The following is a 14,873-nucleotide window of genomic DNA, read 5'->3' as shown; positions in this document are numbered from 1 at the left end:
AGTTAGACGAGATTCTGTTTAGGTCAGAATCTGCACTAAATACCCCCAGGGAGCCCATCTCATGTTAAAAAAATGCATTATATTTACTCTCGTTGCCTGCTGCATCTTGCCAGTGGGTGGCATGAAGCCATCATCAGGGTTAGTACCAGGACAGAGTAGCATTTTAAAATGTTCTGAACATAATTGACTCAGTAGTCAGCTTTCCAGTCCTAATAGGCTGGCTGTTTCAAATTAAATTCAGTTATAGCAGGGCCCCTAGTCCACATCAGAGGATAAGAGCAGGCAAAATGAAATTGGAAAAATGGAGTCAGTTTGCATTCCTACTTAGGAACATGAAGACAAATCAGCTACTCAGAAATCATCAGCTATTAGTTTATTGGTAATTCATGCAGCTTAAAAATAGCCATGGAAATTTGTACCCAGACCACTACGCAGCTATCCCCATCCCCAAAATCAGCTAGCTATGATTGCAGTAACAAGAGAGCCCAACTGCTAGATTCCTGAGTCAGCTCTTAAGCTGGGGCTGGAGAGGGAGTGAAAGGCAAGAGGTGGAGGGCACAGAAAGAGGCTTGCATACATCATCAGCCCCAGATATCTAGACCTTGTGAGTCAGAATCATGAAGCTGACTTGAAAATTCTCGTAAATTCGATGTTTTGTCTTACAGATTTTGAACCTTTAGTTTTGTACCTTTTGCATACATAGTAGGATTAACAAAGAAATGTTTTCTTAACGAATTTGGCAGCTTACTAATTGCACACCCAAGGAGGCTTTGGGGAAAAAAATAAACACCAAAAGCTGAAAACATGTCCTCATCTAAAGGGAAAATGGGTGTCATATCAAAATAGGAGAGGTTCCACCACTGACATGGAGTAATGGCACAAAACCAGCATCAGGGTGATGGCCTGCTAGCTTTCACCTCAGAGCTGTGAGCTGTGGTGGAGGAAAGCAGAGATGACTGAGCTGGCTGCATTAGTTAGGTAAGATCAGTAGGACAGACATGCCTATGTGGTGCTGCACCAGAGTTAACAGGGCTATGATCTGTCCAAACCCCTGTACTGAGTTTGAGACCTTGGTGCGGCTCACAGGACATTCCTCTACACTGTGCACGGGTATCGGGGAAGTAGGTGCACACCAGCCTAGAGATCTTGAAGTGAAATAGCTAACCGTGCACTTGCTTGTGCGTCTTGTTTGTGGCTTTGGATTGCCTTTTTTAGTGTCATGCCCAGTGAAAAGAACCATCAGGTTTCCTGTGTTTTTTTGCTATAGGTCCTGAGGCTGAGCTGCCAATCTTGCTACAACACAGAAAAAGAAAGGAGAGGAAAAATGTCTCTTGTATTAGCTGTTGTTAAGCCTGGTTAGGGAATTCAGAATATTACTATGTCTCCCAGCTAGAGAATTACTACTTTTACAGGTAAAGTACTGACTTGAACAGAGAGATGGACATGGACCAAAGAGGAAAAAGCAAAATGATTTAAGATCCTCTAGATGACCTTATTCTAGAAATGTTACTTTTTTTATAAATAAGTGGCATGGCATTTTCACAATTCTGGACAAATACTGATCGATTTCACACCTTTGAAGGGCTGAGGCTTCCATATTTCAAAGTTCCAATGAGCTTTTCCAGATGGACTGTGAAATTGAAAGGATTCCATCGCAAACCTCTTGTCAAAGAGCTGAGCTTCAGCCATTGCAGTGAGGAAAACTGGCACAGGCATCACAACAAAGTAAAAGAGCACCAAACTCATTCCTGAGCCCCTTACCCAGTCCTGTTCTTAGGACTTACAGTGTACCCACATGCACATTTTTTGCCAGGCTTTGAGGGACTATTGGCCTTCTGGAAGTTACAGTGGTGATGCATTGAAAGACTTCAAGGCCATTTATAATTTCCTTAGAGGTATACGATTCTCTTGATGCAAACACTTGCAATTCCTGTTAATAGTATGTGAGCGGTGCGTTCATACAAAGAAGCAATATACCCCCTAGTGACTAGATCAGAAAGGGTCTATCCAGCAGACTGAAGTTCATCCATTTAATGGGGAAAAACACCTCTTCATGCTTGCAAGGTGCTGCTTGCATGTTGCTTGGGGACATTTCTTCCTGGGGTGCTGCTGAGTGCTCCAAGGGTCCAGCCCCAATCAAAGAATGACCCGGGTGAGTGCACAAGGTTCATGTTGTTTGTGTGTTACACCACATAGTCTGAACACAGCTCCAATACACCATCTCATCAGCCTTAGGATTAAGCTAATATTATCTAGCTGTGAAAGTAATTTTCTTCCCCTATTTCAGGCACCCCCTGACCTTCACTGCGCTGTGGCACACCATAATGACCATACACACACGAAGAAACCCTGACCAACCCAGCTTAGGTCTTTACTCTGCAGTTTATCACCAGATACATCTTCAAAATTCTTCTCTACTTCATTCTAGAAAAAAGACAGTGAAAAAAAAAAAACCTGTTCCCTGGGGGCACCAATCTGAATTTATTCCCTGACAAAGCACTGGTGCCTGGGAGCCACAAGAACATTCCTGGTCACATGGGTTCATATGCCAGAATGTTCTGCGTTCATTCTGGGCTTGATCTGCAAGAAGTGCAAAGGGCTGGGATCCTCCTGCTTTAACAGAGCGGGTGGGAGTTTAATCTTTTACACTAATGTCTTGCACGGGAAGAAGTCCTTGGCTACTGACTAGTTTTCTTGTTCGCAGCTGCCCCAGAGGTACGTTAGCAACCAAAATTTGGTGCCCTGAGGAGGCAGGTTGTGACCACAGGGGTCAAACTGCAGCAGAGTAATTACGCAGAGGAAATCAGATGCAGGGACGCCCATGTGGACAGGGCTTTCTGGATACCAGGAAGAGCCACTGCCTCAGACATGAGCCATGTGAGGACTGAAACTAGTGCAAAAGTATGCCAGCTGTGTTGACCCCTTGTATGGCTGATGGTCAGGAAGCCATGTTGACCAGGGCACAGAGAAGTTCTTCATCACCTTCACAGCTTACCTAAGCATCTCATTTTCATCACATAAAGAATGGAGGGCATCAGAAAGTCAGATAAGAGCTCTGCATATGTGGGGTTTAGGTGTACCACTGCAGTCCGTCTACCCTGTCCTCTACTTTAGAAGCAGCCAAATCATTGTGCACAGTGGTCAAACTACTAAGTATTTGGGTTTGTTTTTTCTCAAGACTGTGGGCAGGCTGTACCCAGGTAGGACTCAAAGGCAACAGAAGATGGCTTGCGGGAGGTCTACTGAACAGGACAGGGCCCTGAACTGCTTCCACCTGCCTAATCCTACAACATCTGAGGAGGCATCTGTGGGCAAAAGCAAGGCCATGAGAAGGGGCTGCTGCTGCTCTCCATCTTTTCCCTACTCACTGCAGAGGACATAAGGAGAACCACTCTGAATAACAGATACAGTCTCTGCAATAATGTGGTGGATCCTACTGGGAAAAGGGGTTTTCCCCTAAGCACAGAGAAACTACATGGTTTGTGGCTCATAATGCCTTTTAAGTTGCTGTCTTTGAAGTGTTATGTTTTTGAAAGCAACATCTGCCATTGACAGAATACGGGTTTTTTAAACACAACTGGAAGAAGTAGATCCAGGTCCCTACATATTCTTCACTTCAAATCACCTCAAGTCACCACTCTCCACACATTTTCCAGAAGGATTTTCAGAGGCATGTAGCAGGCACTATACAACCCTGAATAAGCTGCTCTGGAAACTTGGTCCCACACCTGAGTACCTCAAATGGCAGCAAAGCACTCCTGAGTATTGAACCCCAGGTGAGGGATGAGGGGAAAAAGGAGAAGTAAGGATCATCTTCCCAGATGCATTAGCTGTAACAAGCAGCCTGAATGACATTAATCCTAACCCAAAATCTGTGTGCTATTTTGGGCCACTGGCACTTGGGCCATTGCATAGTCTCTCTGCTTTGATCTGTCTGCAAGGGAATTAAAATGGCTTGCCCTTGGTAGATCTTAATCTTCCAAATACTGGTGGCAACCACTCACCTTGAAGGAGGGAGATTCTCAATCACATTTGGGAATCCTTGAGACAGGCAGAAAACAATGTTGCATGATGCTGATTGTCAGACCATCTTGGGTATTGCTAGTCATTGCAACCCTACAGTTGCCAATCTCCCATCTGGAGACTTTAATTTGAAACAATGCCCTGCTTTGCTATAATCTGTCCCAAAGAGGGATTTCTCAGTGTTTTGCCTCTTCAGCAGACTGGCTTAACTGCACCAGTCTGATTATCAGACAGTGCAGTTGCCAATAATAAGAAGACAGCAGTTAACCCAATTTGACATGTCTTTAGGCAGTCACAAGCGACAAGCTTCCCCAGCATAGGGGAAGGCATTTAAACAAGTTGTCCTTGATTGGTGAGGATGAAATAGGGCTGCAGCTCCTTTGTTGAAGCCTGAATGTTCTGTTGAGCGGGTGAGATACATAAACCACATCATGTCATGAAAGGGGCAAAGATTCTCTTTCAAGTGGAACAAACAACTTATGATACAAACAGTGACTTTTTTTTTCCACTCTTCTTTTTTTCTTCTTCTTTTTCTTTTCTTTTTCCAGCAAATCTAACCACACAGTGCACTGCAAGGATGAAACGGAACAAAGTTCAATGGAAAGGATAAACAGGAAGATCTGTAACTCCAGGAATGGGCTGCTCCATCAGAGGTGAAAAGTTAAATGCAACCTGCAGCAATTGTTCTACTTTTAAAGATTAAAATGAATGCCTTGGTAAGATACTTTCAGGAATATTATGGAGAGTGATTAATGCACAGTCTTCTTTAGCCATTATTACCTCCCCCACTCACCCCCAAAACCTTGATCATCTTCATTTCTTCCTTTTATTTTTATTATTTTAAGATTTCTATCGCCACACTGATTTGACTCCAATTTCTGATCAGAGAGAGAGCACAGTTATCATTCCTGCATTCAGGCAGAGATGCCAGTTATGTAGTAATGGATCAGCATGAGCAAAGCAGAGAGGACTGGAGTCAGGACATGCTGTGCAATTAAGGTAACTATCTGCTCAAGACAAAAAACAAGCTTTACAGGCTTACATTTCCTTCTTGCACTCTCATTAGAACACGTGGCAGCAATAATGCTCACAATATGGGAGCTTTGTGGCTGCTTGTTACTTAAAAATAAGGGGGGAAGGGGGTGGCATTTCTTTCCTTAGGGAAAGTACCCTTTCTGTTTCAAGCAGTAAGAGTTAAGCACACCAGCAATGGGCATAGTCTAAATGGAGCCCATGTGCAATTTCACAATGGCTTTTAGGCTTTTTGTTTATGAAACTTCCTCAAAAGCTTCACATATAGGACCAAACCCTTTAGTCTCCCACCACTCTGAGAGTGCTTGGTTGCCTCAAAGGGCTGTAGAAAGGCTCTGGTGGCCCATCCTGGAGAGATGAAAGCAGCTCTGAATGTCCCTATGAAGAGTCTCACCAACCCTTCCTGTGTTGGGAGCCAAGCAGACTCCTTACTGGCCACCTGCAGGAGACCTAGACCATGTCCGCACAGCTCTGTTTGCTCTGTGCAGCTTGGAGGAAACCTTCAGCTACCTCTCCATAAAATTCTTCTGTGCCAATGAAGTGCTGCTTAGCACAGGGCAGGTGCCATCTCAGAACCTTTGTCACCACTGTAAACTTGCTGGACCAGACTGCATTCACATGTATAGGCAGCCCTATGAGGCTTTGGAAACAAAACTTTTGTGCTAAGGTTATGTCATTTTTTATACATATAACACCAGAAAAGAGGCTCTTGTTCCAGCCAGTATTAACTTTAAATTTAGCGTTTTGCTTTCTACATCAATACAAAATCATTGGTCCATATATTCAATTTACTCTTACCCGTTCAGTCCCATTGATATCAGTGGCAATGTATGGGTAAGAATCAGCCATATGGTACTGTAATAATCTCAGTATATTCAGATTTAAAGTGTTATTTTTCATGTGGGTAAACTTTCAGTCTGGAAAGGACTTTGGTAACTATTACAGGAGGGTTTCATGCTTTATCTAGTTATAACGTATTAGGACAAAAAAAAAAAAAAAGAAAACAACCCTCACCTTGCAACAATCTGAACAAGATATTAATTGTTCTATTGATAAATCTACTAAATACAGTGTGTTGTTTTGTCCTCAGTCCAGCCAGGACATCTGTTTTCTTGGCTTTACAGTACTTAGCACAATGAATCATTTGCCTCCAGTTATTTGCTGTCCCAGCGTAATCCAGCCATGCCGCATGCCTTGCACCCACAGCAACGGCAGTGGGATCTGCCCACCTCTTTCTCTTTCGACGTAAAATCCCCAAGATTTGTAATTTTCAAAGGCTCCCTTCCTCCCTGCACAAATTGCCCCTTCCCAGACACATGCAGCCTGCTTAGAAATGCCTTCAAGGGGCTTTTCTAGTCCCTACAGCTATGGTTATGTCTTAAGTAATAAATAGAATTAATAAATACATAAATAGAATTAACAAATAAAACAGGTTGTTCTCTCATCCTCATGTAACAGCCCAAAAACACCCTTCTCTGCAAAACAGACTGGTCCAACTCAAACCCTCTTTTGAAAACAAGCCTGGCTCAGGCTACACCTAGGGACAAGCCCCAGGATTGTGCTTGCTGGAGAATGGGCACACAGTCATTTAAGGGGTTTCAAATCAGGTGGGAGCCACTGCCTGAGCCTTCTTGGTTTTTCTACTCCAGGCAGAGCAGTGTCTGACGGGATGTAGCCAATGCACATCCTGGCAGGGCCTGCTGCCTGCAGGAAGGGTGACTGGCTGAAGATGCTGCCAGCAAGTTAGCCTGGCCTGAGGCAAAGTGGGAGAGCATGACCAAAATGTATCTCCATACATGGCTTGCTTTCTGCTGAATAACTCTCATAAAAGATGTTTTTGTTTAAATTATCCAAAGCTTTTCAATGGAGTGTCAGTGAGTGATGAGATAGTGACCTATGTCTTTGGAAAACACATTTTTATATACTGCATGGGGGCCAAGGATGGGACTGGGTCTCCAGGTGCTGGGAATAGCAATGCCAAGTGGTTAGAGCAGCAATATCCTCCTGACTTCCCCGGAGGGAAGTTTTCTGTACATTTGTACAGCACAGGCAAGAGAAGTAGAAAGCAATGGTAATGGGAGACCACAACACCTGGGAACAGAGCAGACATCTTCTGGTGGGGATAGCGCTGGGGCTTGCAATTATTTGGATACAGACCGCACTGATGCTTTACCCTGAGAAAAGGGTCCTTTTCTCTTCACATCTTCCCACATGGGTCTGGGAAATGAACAGTACTACCTCAGCTGAAAGACACCTGCCCTGCCTGGGAGTCTCCTGCCATCTGTGAGCAAGGGAGGGAAAAGGATTCAACAAAGACTAAGTCTGAAGCCACACACACATCCATCCCAGCAAGATAAGTATCTTACTAGGTCTCCCTGTCCCACATTTGCATCCCAAGCTACAGACCACTGTAGTTTGATTTGAAAGCATTCCAGAGAGAGTGCAGCAGGACAGAGGCAACGGCCTGCCAGGAGGGGGGCTGCTGCCCATTCTGGACTGCCCATCCTCCATCCTTGGCAGGAGGAACCCATACCAAAAGAGCTGTAGAGGCTTGGTGAGCTCCTCTACCCATGCACAGTCTATAGTTTTGGATTTCTGTAGGAGAGGTTTTTAGAGATCTTAGCCATAAGCTCCCAGAGACTTTCCAGCTGTATGTTAGGCTGATGATCACAGTACAAGATGCTATTTATAATCTACAGTACTAAGCACTAGTGCAGAACAAGGGTAAATATTACAGCTCTGCTCAAGCAGTATTCTTGTATCAGCTGGCCTTCGATGGTCAGGAAAACCAGCCTTCAGACCCTCAGCATGTATCCAAGGACCAGAAAATAAGGAGGGAATCTCAGGAACAAAAGATCTTTGGCAGGATTGCTACTGCTTTCTGGCTCTAGTTGCATTTTCTTCTTCACACAGGCCAGGAACTTGAAAACTTAGGCAGAAAATATCAAATAGCTGATGACAAAGAAAAACAGTAAATCTAACAGTTCTGCAGCTTTTCTCAAGAAGTTTGGGAGTTTAATTCATTAAGTGGTAGAAATAGTGCAGTATCTAGAACAGTATGAAAGCTTGGGGTACCACCAACCAGAAATTGGAGAGGAAAACTAAGAAAGCTTTTTCACAGTCCCACTCAAAAACAGTCTGAACTTCAGACAAAAGTTCTCTTCGGCTTTAGAAAAGCCAGATCTCCCATCACTAAAAACCAAACTTCAGATAACTTGTACTTTAAGCAGCTAAGTGGCAATAATTTGTCTACAGTTTCCCAGAGACCACTCCATTTTGATCTATTGATTATAGGATTAAAATATTCACATTAGAGATGAAAAGGAGAAAACTGGATCCCTGGGGACAAATTCTGCTCTTTCCAGCTTGCATAGCTGAAGGATAGGAGTGTTTGACCAAGGGGACATATAACGTTTTAAAAACTGCCCCAGGTCTCCTGACAGCCCTTGTTCTTGGGAAAGCATCTTTGGCTCCCACGCAGTTGCGTAAGTACTGTGCATTACATGAGGGAGGTGCGCCATTGTTTATTTAATAGCTAAATAAACAGTCCCATTAACCCACTGTGAATGGTCAGGGGGAAAAAATGAGATTTTTGCCCTTGGGCCTTTCCACATGTACCTCTCATTTGACAGTTGTGTTTTTCTGTGTGTTTTCCAAAATATCCTTGCATATTTAAATCATGATGGGATTTCCTGAATTCATCTATATCAAGGCATTCATGTGTCCCTTCTCCCAGTTAATGTTCATAGAAAACACATGTAAACCATGCTATTAAATGGGAAACTTATTTCAAATATATTAATAATTCCTTGCTTGGTCAGTTCTCTTCGTCCAAGTAAAGTCTGCTCAGTCCTCAGCCACTGCTCTGCCCTAGGCTGTGGAAGTCAGGGCAGTAATCTGATATACTGTTTCCTATTTAAACTAGAAATTTTTAGCCTTTGCCCAGTTTTCCAAATGCTATGTTTCTAGGGAGTTTTATGTTGGAGCAAAGGCTTGGAAAAGTCCTTCTGTCCTGCAAAGTATGGTCCTCCTGCACCAGAGGCAATGGCAGTATGGCAATGTCAGTCTTTCATAAAACCAAGAAGCAGTCAGGACTTTCTCTTTATATTCCTATTGACAGGCTATTCCAGATCACCACAACTTGGGAGCTGGAAATAAGGGGCTAAAAGAGACGGAAAAAAAAAATAAAATCATAGCATATCAATGTTACTGCTTAAAGCAGTGTAGTGTTCCCAGACAGCTTTCCCAGGTCACCATTTCTAATTCTCCCAGCTCAGTAGGGTATAGCTAAGTGATTATCCCAAATGCTTGACCTCAATTCTAGGTGCTGCAGATTGGTTCTATGAGGAGGAGAAATTGATGTTTTAGTCAAGGCTTTCTCTAACACTGATTTTTCTGAAAGGCATTGCCAAATGTCCTGCCTCCCCCATTGCCATGAGGCACCTCCCTGCTCACCTGTCTAAGCCTCTTGCTGGCCAAAAATGCTCAAAAATCTTACTGCCCCTTGGCCTTTTCCTTCATCTGACACCCTTTTTTATTCTGTGAGTAGCACCTATCAGATCTATTATCATTTAACTTGTGGGGAGAGGGGGGAATTGAACTCTTCTCTCATTTAATCCTTAGATACGGTATCCGCCATCTTCAGTGAAGTATATGATTTCTCACAGATATAAGACATATTAAAAGAGTTGCCTGTTTTTCAGCATAAATATATTAAATCTCATAAGCTCCAAAAAGCCATACCTTCCTGTATAGTCCCACACCTGAAATATGTGACCACAAACCCTGGGATCTTTTCTTTCCCCATTGCTTACCCAGATGTTAATTGCCATAGGACTTTACCCTTTATCCCATGACTTCCAAGTATTCTTTGTTGGGGATCTAACCAAAACCTTAGTGAGAACAATGATATTTTTCATTGTCTCTTCTAGCAAACCCCAACAGCTTTCTGCTTTGTAGAATATGTTGGTCAGGTAACGTGCGTTTGTCTTAACAAAGCATAATGCAAGTGAGATTTTGGTAGTTTCTCCACAGATAATTTATGCTGGCATGCAGGACTGCCTACCATCATGCTGCAGGCATGCCACACTGCCCTCCCTCAGAGGCAAGCCATGCATCTGATCCCATTTACAAGAACGTAGCCTGACAGCATGCTGTCAGAGTAAAAGAATTTAAAAATAATGTACAACCATCCTGGGGTCCTGTTACAGAGACAAAGCAGGACCAGTGAATATGAGAATTTATATTTCTTACGTTCAGCGTATGATCTATTTCACTTATTTTAGGGCTGCTGAATGAGTAACGCCTTGTCCCCGTGGAAGCCTCTAGAGGAGATCTGGAGGATCTACCGCCCACTGCATTTTTCAAGTAGCTCAGTGATACATCAGCTGGTATCAGTCATCTGATCTCCTGTAAAAGAGCCTTGAAAGATGACTTTCCATATTGTCTTCCTCAGTTCATCATGATACAGCTCTCTTCTCCATTTACTAAGCTTCTTAAATCGTCTTGGCAGGGGTGACACACACTGCCTCTTGGTCCTGAGAGACTGAAGTAATTTGCAGCTATTATTTACCCTAATGTCTCTGGCTCTCTAACACTCATACAGTTTAACCTTTTGATTTCATCTTTATGCTTAATGTGGCAATGTTTGCTCTTTTCCAAGGTACTTGTGCTGGGATGAGTGTTTCTCTTTACAAGGAGATCTGTGGGGAAGAGGGAGGTTCAGGGCTCAAATGAACTTTGGGTTGCTCCTTGAACATGCAAATTTTGCTTTTTTTATCACTGCCTAGATTGAGCAAGGCAACTGTGAAAGCTCTGGAGCCCTCAGCATAGGAAAGACACAGACTTGGAGCGAGTCCAGAGGGACACAAAAAAGATCAGAGGGATGGAGCACCTCTCCTACGAAGACAGGCTGAATGAGTTGGGGTTGTTCAGTCTGGAGAAGAGAAGGATCTGGGGAGACGCTATTGCAGTCTTTCAGTACTTACAGGGGTCTTACAAGAAATATGGGGACAGAGCTTTTAGCAGGACCTATTGCGATAGGACAAGGGGTAATGGCTTTGATCTAAAAGAGGGAAGAGTTAGACAAAATATAAGGAAGATATTTTTCACAATGAGGGTGGTAAAGCACTGGAACTGGTTGCCCTGGGAAGTGGTAGATGACCCTGTCAAGGTCAAGTTGGATGGGGCTCTGAACATCCTGAAGTAGATGAAAATGTCCCTGCTAATTGCAGGTGGTTTGGGCTAGATTATTTTTAAAGGTCCCAACCCAAACTATTTCAGGATTTTGTGATTCTATTATTCTATGAAAAGAAAGCCATATACACAGTAAAAGATTGTGCCAGTTTATCTCTGTTTTTCACCAGAAAAGTCACTGCCCAGTTTGAGGAGGAAGTTGAAAAAGGCTGAGCTCTGGAGGAAGAGGAGACATAAAACCAGGTAACTAGTGAGCCTACGCACTGCATGCTCTCATCCTCCCCATGGGAAAGAAAAGCAAAGCAGAGAGGTACCTATTTTAGGATGTGCTTCTCACATTCCCAACACAGAGTGAGATGCTGCTGGAATGCCAGCCATAGGACAGGGGGGGCATTGCAGAGACAGAAGCATTGTATAAATTAGGGCAATTCAAAGCCCACAAATCATCAGGACAAGCAAAGGAATTAATCCTGATTATTAGCGGAGACTAGAAACCAAATGTCAAAGCCAAGGGCATACAGTCTCATTCAGAGCTGGAGATTTTCCAGCTGACTGTAAAAGCAAAGAAAATATGGTACAATCTCTGGCCTCCAGATGGAGAATGGGGTTAATCCACTAGAAAAAATGTACATAAGTATCCAAAATCAGGAAAAGGAGAAATCAGATTTCTGCCACCCAATCAGAATAGAGAATAAATGATACGGAATTAAAATCTGAAGCCTCATAAGGCCTGTTTCAGATGCATTGCATATGAAGCAATTTTTTTTGCTGGCTTCTACTGACTTTAATATTCTAATTATTTGGTGAAATGGAGACTTGTGGCAGAGGAACTGTAGCTCTGTAGCTGCCTTATGTCATATAATAGAATACCTTGTTAGAAGGTGGCAGCTACATCACTAACTGCTACAATTCTGTCCACTGGTGCTGAGTATTCTGCTGGAGATTTCTGTTTCTGGCAGCCCCTCCATGCTTCTGCCTTCTCTTTCTGTGGTCTCCTTGACTGCACACAGGTTGTAATGTGAGTCAGTGCATTAGCAGCACAAAAACCAGGTTGGTGTACACAGAAGGTGGTTGAAAATGAGCACAGGGGGTTTTAGACCAAGGTCAGCTCTTATCTTGGCTTGCACAACAGCTTGAGGAAAAAATCAAGAGTAAATAAAAGATAGCTTATTTTTCTTTAAAGTCAAAAAGCAGGCAAGTGGGCCAGTATCTGAATAGCTAGGCTGTGCACAACCTCACGTGTGCTCTCCCACAGACATGCACAAACAGAGGTTTATGAGTGGTGTAATGGGGTGTCTCTGCCAGTGAATTGAGAGTGAAAATTAATCTGCTTTGATGGCAAAACTACCAGCATATTAAGAACAAAACTGAATAGAGAAAAAAAATCAGGCCATTGTCATAAAATGTCGGCCTGTGCTATTACTTAGATAGAAGATCACCAAAATAAAAATCAGTTGTTCCAGAAAATAGTTTTGGTGATTTACTGTATAGTATTCTTCTAAGTCAGTGCTGAAATCCAGCTCCAGCAGATGGTTAGAGGCTGTTAGAGGCTCTGTAAAAGCAAGTGGTCTTTAAAAGGTCCCATGGCACTATACAAAAGTGGGAGGTATTAATCAAGGTGTCCAGAACAAAATCCATACCTTGGCTATTATATTCAGAGGATGCTTAAGAGTTCCCTGCAGTTCATCATCTTTATTTTCTTCCCTGAATAAGTGGGTGCTTTTGCTATGCTTTGTTCAGTGTTTTCCTAGTTTTCACCCCACAAGTGGCTGTGGTCATTAATGAAAGAAAGCACATTAAAGCAGGCCTTCCCAATACTTCGGAGTGACTTACTCCAAAGTGTTACTTTCATTCCACAAGACTGAGGACACTTATGTTGACTAGAAAAGTTACTTTTCCAAGCTTTATCAAGTTTATGTAAAATGTCATTGGAATTCAATCTGCATTCATCTTCTTACAAAGTCTTAGCTCCTAACTCAGCAAAGCACTTCAAACAGGTTAATGATTGCACTGATTTCAACCCACAAGTGAAATTAAGACTGTATTTCATTAATTGGCTACATCAGCACTTTATTTGTCTGAGCTCCAACTAAGTGTGTTACAGAGGAGCCACCAGAATCTTTAAATGACTCATGTCAGTCTGAGTGAAGACTGAAAACTACATTTGTTCTGTTTATTCATTAGAGACTTGCAAAAAATTCCAGCCTCAGCACTGTCAGTGAATTATTTGACTGTAGAAATGTCAAAATTTTGCTCCAGCAAAAGTTCCAGTGTTCCTGGGTGTTCCCTTTTGATTTATAATGTTGCCCATGTAATCATTTATTTCAAATGCAGAGGATGGAAGCCAGGCTTTGTCGGGCACCTTCATGCAGGTTCCTGTTTGTTAGATGTTGTTCCCCATTGAAACAGTATATTGCCTGCGAAAATACTGTTTAAACAAACCTGTCTTTTTTGATCTGTGGCATTATCTCAGGCTGTCTTTAACGTCACTTTGAAAGGTAATAAGGAACCCTGTGATAGTCTGCAAGATCTGGCACTGGCAACAGGAAGTTTGTACCAACTGTAAGAGTTAAAATAGCTTCCATTGCATCAGCCTGGGAGAGTGGTTTAGGAGGAGGCAGGTTTTTATCCTTCATCATCACTCATCACTACCTATTCCATACAGGTGCACTGACCTCTCTGGTGTCGGTGGTGCTTGCCTTAATCATCTGCCTTGCAAGGGCTCAAACACACCTTCCCATGCTCTCCTGCTGCACTTAATCTTGGAAGGAACACTCCATAAATATACCCAAATATCACTTATTATCCTTTAAACCTTCATTGAAGTTTTTCTTTGTGATGCTAAAAAGAAAACTGAGCTCTTCAGCCCCAATCTGCAGCTGCCACAGCTGCACAGGCTGGCTGTGCCACTTCATTACTCCCTCCAGTCCCTGACAGTGTCCCTAGCTTTACTCTTTGTAGGTCCCCACTCTGCATATGGTCTAGCCGGGGCTTCATCTGCACCTGGATGGTATGTGGGGCAGTACAACCGTGTTCAGTGACTGTGTTTGTGTGTTCACATAGCACCTTTGCCTGTAATGCCCTCCACCAGAGGGGAAATGTGGGGCTATCCTTGCACTGAGCTGACCAGCCCCCATGCCTTGGGAGGGTGCATTTCCTCAGCATAGCTGCCGCAAGAAGTCTCAGGAGGAAGGGCATGAAGCTCTCACACCTGTCTTCCTGGTACTGTGTCACCTTGGTTTATGGACAGAGCATCACTAAGCCTAGCCTGGCTGGTTGCATGAACACAAGATGCTTGGGTGGTTTCCAGACACCCCGTGTGAGTGCAGTGGCAGGGAGGAACGCCGGGCAAGTCGATGCACCTGCACTCTCAGTGGGTTCACTGCTATTCAGTCACAGCATCCCTTTGCCTTTTCATTGCAGCTGGACCCTGGAGAAGCATAGGAAGGGTTTCCCCCTGCACTGGGGAAGCAGAGCTGTTTCTCGCCCTGGCAGCATACAGGCACTTTCAAGCATGGAAAGCGGCCACATCCTAAACCTCCTTCTTTCCCATGAAATGCTTCTCCCCAGAACAGGGAGACATGTAGTTTGTGGCTGGTATGAAATGCACATGCCAGCTGCCA

General features: G+C 43.4%; 1 long non-coding RNA gene across 1 annotated transcript in view; it reads left to right on the top strand.

Moving 5' to 3' along the window:
- LOC133280844 (uncharacterized) overlaps positions 1-4,640 on the top strand; it is a 54,384-nt gene extending 49,744 nt beyond the window's left edge. Inside the window, exon 3 of the long non-coding RNA XR_009747302.1 lies at positions 4,572-4,640. This is a non-coding gene — a long non-coding RNA (uncharacterized LOC133280844). The remainder of the gene's footprint in view (positions 1-4,571) is intronic.
- The last annotated feature ends 10,233 nt before the right edge of the window (positions 4,641-14,873 follow it).

Source organism: Pezoporus flaviventris, unplaced genomic scaffold, assembly GCF_033815535.1.
Source record: "Pezoporus flaviventris isolate CSIRO_AGI_PZ_B2104156 unplaced genomic scaffold, CSIRO_AGI_Pfla_v1 ptg000090l, whole genome shotgun sequence".
NCBI classification, from domain to species: domain Eukaryota; kingdom Metazoa; phylum Chordata; class Aves; order Psittaciformes; family Psittacidae; genus Pezoporus; species Pezoporus flaviventris.
This window is presented reverse-complemented; position numbering and strand designations above follow the sequence as displayed.